Source organism: Corapipo altera, unplaced genomic scaffold (genome assembly GCF_003945725.1).
Source record: "Corapipo altera isolate COAL_440 unplaced genomic scaffold, ASM394572v1 24b, whole genome shotgun sequence".
In the NCBI taxonomy this organism is placed as follows: Eukaryota; Metazoa; Chordata; class Aves; order Passeriformes; family Pipridae; genus Corapipo; species Corapipo altera.
This window is the reverse complement of record NW_020884888.1, coordinates 3,002,337-3,009,818: the sequence shown is the minus strand read 5'-3', so window position 1 is coordinate 3,009,818 and position 7,482 is coordinate 3,002,337. Positions and strand designations below refer to the sequence as shown.

Below are 7,482 nucleotides of genomic sequence, written 5' to 3'. Positions count from 1 at the left end.
CTTGACAATTTAAGACAGCTATAGGTCTCTTTAATTTGCACCTAGCTTCTTCTAATCCAAACTGATTGTTCCAGAAGCCAAAAATAACTGCTGCACATATCCAGCTGTCCCTTTATTCTGTTGGGGGTGGCCTGAATACCAGTGGGGACAACAGCATGATTTTCTGCTAAATACCCATGTCCCATCACATTCCTTCCCCATTGATATGATTTTCTTGGGGCCCATCCCTGGCTTTGAAGTGTGACAGCGGAGAAGCCAAACCAAATCACAGCAGAAGGGAAAATCAAAACTGAAAGGACACAAGGTCGGTGCCAAACTCAGCTATTTACTTAAAACTTTGTCAAGGAGGGAAACACGAAGATGATAATAATGGTAACATTGCAACCCAGAAGGTAGGGTTTTATACCATTCTGGAAGGTCAGTTGTGCTGTAGTTTCCAAGCAAAGACAATGTTTCACAGCAAAGATGAGCAGGTGCAAACATGCACTGGCAGTGACCCACTTTACAAAACAAAATTTTAATTTGCACCTCTTTTACAAGTTCCCAGCATCCAGTCTGAAAGCATGTGCCTGTAGACATTATGACTTAATCACAGCCTCATTAAAGACGAGTAGTTTCAGTCTTTTGGCCATCTCAAGACTGTAGAACTGTCCTCCCAGTTTACTGCATCCAAAATCCCCTTTTGATTTCAAAACCTATTATGTGAATGCAGGAAGCATGATGACTAGAACAATGAGCTCTGAACACAGGACTTTGCCACCCAAAAGGCATTTCCCTCTGACCTCTAAAAAATAAAAGTCTCCCCAGTTCTTTCCTGCTAAGGCAATGTCTACATTAGCAAATTGTGTGATGTGGGTGGAACGAATCCAACTTTGCAGATTGCAATCTGAGGTTGCAGTATTGATCCAACATTGACACTCAATGTGTTTCAGCTTTTGTCCGGTCGCCTGATAGCCAGGACTGTACTAATAGCCCAGGAGTGGCTGGAGCATACTTAGTGCAGTCCTGAAGCATACTGTTTGATGAAACCAAATGTTGGGTTGACTTTCATTAAAAAGGAAGGGGGTTTCTTTAGTGATCTTCCTTTTTTTTAGGAAGACCTCATCCAGCTATGTCGAAGACCTCTCTGTGATGCAAACAAAAGCACAGTAAATGAGCATAATCAGGAGAATCATTTCAAAACTATAATTCTGATCTAACTCCATCGTTAATGACAACACATTCTGATTGAGCCATCATCTGCCTGGGCTTAGCTAACCAGAGGTAGGTTTTAAGGACAATGTCAAAAGACAGGCAGCTTCTGATGCACTCAAGTCTGTAAAGGCTGATGAGACCCCATGAGGACCAGCACTCTCTGCTGGCATAAGAATCTTTCTCACCACGGGCACACTCCATCCTTAATTGTAAGGGACATAGATTTTTCATTAACTTCTCAGAAGGATGTGGGGAAGATTGAACCATTTGGTGAAATGGTACTGACATAAGTTTTGCCAGGCAACACCGACAGATCCAGTCATTGACTATAACCTTCTTTAGGCTGTAGTTCAGCCTTGATGAAATTAAATCTTTTTTAAAAAAATCTAAAGACAAAGCCTAAGAAAAATATAATTTTCTGTTATTCTGTGGCTATCCTGAATTACAGGCTTGTAATATAGTCATGGGTGTGGAATTGTATTTGAGCCATTGGCTATTGAAGTCTGATGTTCCCTCACACTTTTATTTATGTATTTGTTACCCAGTTAGGGAAGTGGCACACAAAAAAAGAAACCTTTCAAAGGCTTCACGTCAAGCTATATGAACAGAAAATACTTAATGTTATTTGAAGTCTAGTATGCTTTATTGCACATTAAGTGAGTACTGTGGGAAGGGCAAAAACATGAAACAAACCAGCCCATATGGCTTCTATATTTTTTTTTTATCCCTAAGTAGTAGCTTTGCTAGTGCTGTATGGAAGTTTCATAACAGTCTCAACATCCTATAAATAAAGCAGACCTTCAGCCTCTGGGGGTTTTACTGTGTCACTGATGTTTTCACTCCCATAAACTATCACATCAAATAAAAGTTTACTGGAAAGCGAGCTGCGACCCCCTTCTGATTTTAGGAGAAAGACCACTTGAGCATTCCAGAGACCGGACATCCTCCAAAAAAACCTGACATGGAAATTCCTTCTGTTTTCTGACAACTAGGAACATTTGAAAGAAGTATGATGAGCGCTTACTCCTAGAGAGGCTTCCGAGTAATTGAATTAAATCCTGAATGCAAATTTTCAGCCACCTCCTGTAGGAAAAGTATCACTTTTCAACATGTCATAAGTAAGACTGAAGGGTTGAAATATGACAAAAGGCCGGAATTGGATTGTTGAATAATAATGTGTGTGAAGAATAACATGTGTTGAGAGATTCAGTAGAGAATTATTTATCTGAGGGAACTGTGAATGTACACCTAAAGCTTACAGAGTTCCTGCTTAAAACATTATCTGATATTTTTTGCAGTTATCCTCTTTCCTTCCATCTAAAGGTCATCACATCATTTCAGTTGTTCCTGTTAAGTTCAGAGTTTTTAATGCTCAACCAACAGTTCAAACTACACTATCAAATACAGAATCACAGAATCATAAAAGTTGGAAGAGACTTTCAAGATCACCTAGTCCAACCATCAAACCAGCACGACCATAATCATGCCTAAACCATGGCCTCAAGTGCCACATCCAGACACCTCTTGAACACTTCCAGAGACAGTGACTCCGCCACCTCCCCGAGCAACTTATTCCAATGCCTAACTAGTGTTTCAGAGTCGGGGTTTTTTAATAATATCCAATCTGAACCTCTGCTGGTGCAAATTAAAGACTTTCCTCAAATACCCACCACGATGAGTTACTATTGTATTCCTGTGTAACCCGATATGGTTTTGGTACTTTGAGAAGAGATTAGAGGTGGCACACAGAAAGGACGTATAGGCTCCATCACTGTCTCCCTGCAGTCTTCCTCAATAGCATCATCTACCAAGGGGACTTCAAAAAGTGCAACAGATTTTTTTTTTGCACATCTTTTCCACAGAAAATATGTTGTTTTTTCTCAACTCAGAGGAAGTGCTCTCCAGACACCTCATTACAGCAAAGCAGGGAACCTTTTCGTCACTCAGGGATGCTGACTCCATCACAGACCCAGAAAAAGAGGTTTGTCCTAAGAAACTCTTCTCACATATTACAAAAACAAAAGAGGCATATCAAAGGAAAAGAACATAAGACAGCTGTAAAGAATAATTCTGCAGCTGTTGATCTCAGTTCCCAGCTCTCTACCATTCCCCCTACTTCCCAACAGCTGCTGCATAGACCTTATGGCAGATTTCCAAAATCTGAAGCTGCTCTGCCCTATGAGAAAATCACAGTTTCATTCCTATTCCCAGTTTCAGAAGAAAACAGCAGTATGTTCTGGGGGATTTAACCCACAGTCTCCTAAATCCTGAGAAAGCTTTCTAAAATCACGTGGAATGTGCCACAGAGGAGGCTGTATGCTAAGTTCAGTGCAACTGCAGTGGCGTAACCCAGAGCAGTGAGGACACGAGGCAATAGTGCAGCTAAAATTGATCAGTTGCAGCATAAATATTGCACTTCCCGTATTCCGAAAGATGGCAGCCCTTCAGACTACTCAAGTTGGAGGCAAAATCTGAATACAGGTCAGCAGCAATGAACAGGGAATGGAGGGCCACTGGAATTCTCTTAGCTGAGCAGTTCCTGCAGGCATTCCAGCTTAATGTACCTCTAGTTCATTAGTACTGGGACAAGAGCAGTACCAGTCTCATTAGTGATGAGTGATTTAACACTTGCTTTTCCTGGTACTTTGAATAGTTATGTCATCCATTTAACTATCAGCAGTATCAGTCATCAGGGGAAGAGATAACTATCTAAATGCATAAATTATGAGTGCTTGGAAAAAGTTGTGCTTCTCCTAAGTGTCCCAGTGTCTTATTCTCAGAGACCTGTGTTTGAGTCCTCTCTCTGTCATAACAATGCTGAATATCTCATCTTTGGATAGTTTATTTACTCTTTAATCTCCCAAGTATAAAGAGATCAAGATGTTTGTGTTTAATGTAAATGACAACTAGGACTAGATATTCATTGTAATAAAACCTCTGGCCCCTTTACATGATGAGTCTTGGGCCTCTGACCAGGTGAAGCGAATTTGAAAAATATATATGGACTCATTCCCTGGAAATTTGAAATATCTGGTGTCATCTCCAGCATCTTAGATCGTACCAAGAAATATTTTTGAAATAAAAAAATAAGGTAATACCTGGCTGCTTGTTGTAAGGTCTGATTAATTCATATTCTGTTCCCCCATGCTCTGTTATCTCTTGTTCTGAGGATCTCCTCAGATCCACATAACCACTTACATGGGGTAAATAAAGGGGAATGAGAGCATAGGGAGTGAATGGAATTTGTTTTGTGGACTTGAGGAGAATAATCTGCCAGTAGCAAATTATGCTCTGATAAAACACCAGGAAATTTCAAGTAATGAAGTGACCAAGTCCAAAATGCCTGGAAAATAAAATGCTGTTGGACACTAGCACTTAGAAAAGTGGCAAGAATAGTCAGTGTAAAATTAAACCAATCAACCAATAATCCCCCTAAACATGCAAACAAAGGTAACATTTCTCACCTAACAAACTGTGCCAGTTTCTAATGTCACGGTTTGTTTTAAACTCTCAAATTTACAGAATAACATACCCTATCAATCAAACTTGAATTCACAAGCTTGTTAAGTAGTAACACACAGCTCAGAGGTAAAATTCTTCAGAATAGGATTTTATTCATATCTATTAAAGCTTTTCTTATTTCATATTGCAGGTTTTGCTCTGTTACTGTGTGAAAAGAAGGATGCACTATCCCCACACCAAAATGCAAATGCTCTGGAATAACAGAGTCCTAAGTATGCCAGCACAGGAAAATGTAGAAACTGGAAGGCCTTTGGAGAAAATGAAGAAAGCTGTATTGCAAAGAAAAATATTCTGAACAGAAAAATTATTGTGATGGGATTCTTTTGCTTATAGCAATGAGAGCACTTTTTTGCCAAGGCACCGATCCTAAATGTTCTGGGCCCCTCGGGGAACTGCTTTATATGGAGTACTGCTAGCTTGCTCCAATAGACAAGGCATGTGGGCTGTCACAGTCACAGATATGAAATTTCTCTTTCTATAAATGAATTACAGGCTTAGGAAGCCAGCAAGCATCCAAGCATCAGAAAACAAAACTGGAATATAGATCACCTAAATTTTAATTGACTACTTTGCACAGTGACCTGCCATTTTATTTCAGACTAAGTTCCTACACCATCCCAATCCCTGTGGCATTGGCATAGGACTCACAGGGCAGCTGAGCTGCTCAGGACCCAGAACTTTCACAAATCTGAAATAAATCTTCTGAAACAGCCCTAGCAATTGAGCGATTCAGAAAGCTATTACTGTTGTGCCCCTGTGACCTGTAGAGCTGAAGCCTGAATGAGAGGAAGGTCTTAGGTAGCTGTTTCTAGTAGCATTTATTAAAACTGAGAATTTGCAGTTCTTGGGAATTCTATCATTAAAAAATGGATGATAACCAAAAGCCAAAATACTGTTTTATACTTTTTCAATTAGCAAATTTCAGTTGAGAAATGTAAAATCTCATAATTTTGTCTTGAAATTAACTTGTCCCTTCTCGTTTCCTTGCTACCTCAGATGTAACTTGTAATCCCATTCTTCTCAGCAGTCTGGACTTTCCAGGAAGGTTGCTTGTGCCATTGCCCATGGCCCCCAAGTGCACTGTTATCAGTTTAATGATGGGGGAGACTCCCCATCTCAGAGTAATTTGAACTAAGAAAAGAAAAGGATTGCAAACTAAGCTGCTTCAATTCAAGTCATCCACCCTTGTAATCTCCTAAGAAATAATGAATTTTTTTTGGCCTAGATATCTTCTATTAAGAAAACGTGTACAATGTTACTACCCTGACCTACACTGAGAAAGAAATGCACTTCTAGATAGGTGTTTCAGGAACATAAATCTGATATTTTTCACCTTTTTTCAAAAAGATATTCAAAGGAATGATAGTTTATACTAAGTGATGAAAATCCAATAATTTAAATGTTATCTTTGGAGAGTAAATCTTTTGTTAAACATTAGTGATTTAGAACAACTCTGACATAGTTCATATTCATATCCATTGCCTATTAATTTTTCTGTTTCCATTCTTCTGTCACATATATTACCCAGTGCAGCTGCCAAGTTCAGCTTATAGTGTGCTCAACTTTCACGAATTTTTCCTTTAATGTTCATGCTGAATTTATAGAGTAGTTTCTAATGAAAATTCCCCATAAGAGAAAAACTTACAAGATATTTTTATGGAGCAGTCATAAGTTTTACAACATAAACTGGGAAGCAGTAACTGTGAAGTCATTGCCATACCCATAGTATATTAATCACCTGTCCACAATATGCATAAGCTGGAAAAAAGTAGGATTTAAAAAAAACAATGAAAGGAGGTTTTCCCCTTCTCAAGTAACAACACAAATAAGAATAAAATTCTGAGTTTTGAAGACTATCATTGATACCAACTCTTTGTAAAGATAACAGCAATGGAATATTACTGAAGGAATTGATTCATTGTTTGTTGACTCTTTTAGTATGTACACACAGATAGAAAGGAACCATAATACAACGATGGAACTAATAGCAATTTCTACCATGCTTGGAAATCCCCTTCCAAACATATAATAAAGGCACAAAGAGCACTGCCATTAGATCCTTCAGCTAAAAGTCTCTACCTTGAATGTGATAGTTGAGAGGTAGCATAGTATAGGAGAAAATACAGGCTCATGAAAATAAGTTATGGGCCAGCTAGAGATTTATATATTTAAAGCAACACTTCTGAATCCTGAAACTAGCTGTTGCAATAATCCTCAACTAGCTGTTGCAAAAAAAAGAAAGCACTAATACACTGGCTTACAGTAAAATATTCTGATTAATGAAGCCATCCGTCTTGTACCAGTCTCAGTCTGTCGGTTGGAAACCCAGTCACACTGGGTTTTGCTGTAGTCTAGTGCTGAGGTGCACAGGCAGTATGTAGATATTTGCTGGAGGAGATTGCCATCACCATTTGATCTGTCCCCAGTTTGACTGAGTACATAAACCAGCAGATAGGAGAGCAGAAAGATAGATCTCACTTGGAAGGACTCCTGATGGAGCAGGGCAGAAGAAGGAGGGAGCGGGGTAGACTCTTTCCAGGGCAAGAAACTGGAGGACAGTTATGCTGTATTTGAAAGTAGTTTTGTAAGGAGAGTGCTATTCCAGAGAAACACAGGATCTAGGTGTACCTGTAGTACTTTTCCCAGTGCTCTAAGTTTGTGGAAAACAAGAAGAGAGGGATGCAATTTGCAGAGATAGAGGTTCAGCTTAGACTCATAGAATATCTTGAGTTGAAAGGGACCCATAAATATCACTGAGTCCAACTC

The 7,482-nt window shown here is 39.2% G+C and overlaps 1 long non-coding RNA gene across 1 annotated transcript; it reads left to right on the top strand.

Annotated features, from left to right (window-relative positions):
- Window positions 1-1,108: 1,108 nt before the first annotated feature.
- LOC113947387 lies at window positions 1,109-5,014 on the top strand. Its single transcript, XR_003527700.1, has 2 exons — window positions 1,109-1,263; window positions 4,847-5,014. It is a non-coding gene; the product is annotated as an uncharacterized LOC113947387 (long non-coding RNA).
- The last annotated feature ends 2,468 nt before the right edge of the window (window positions 5,015-7,482 follow it).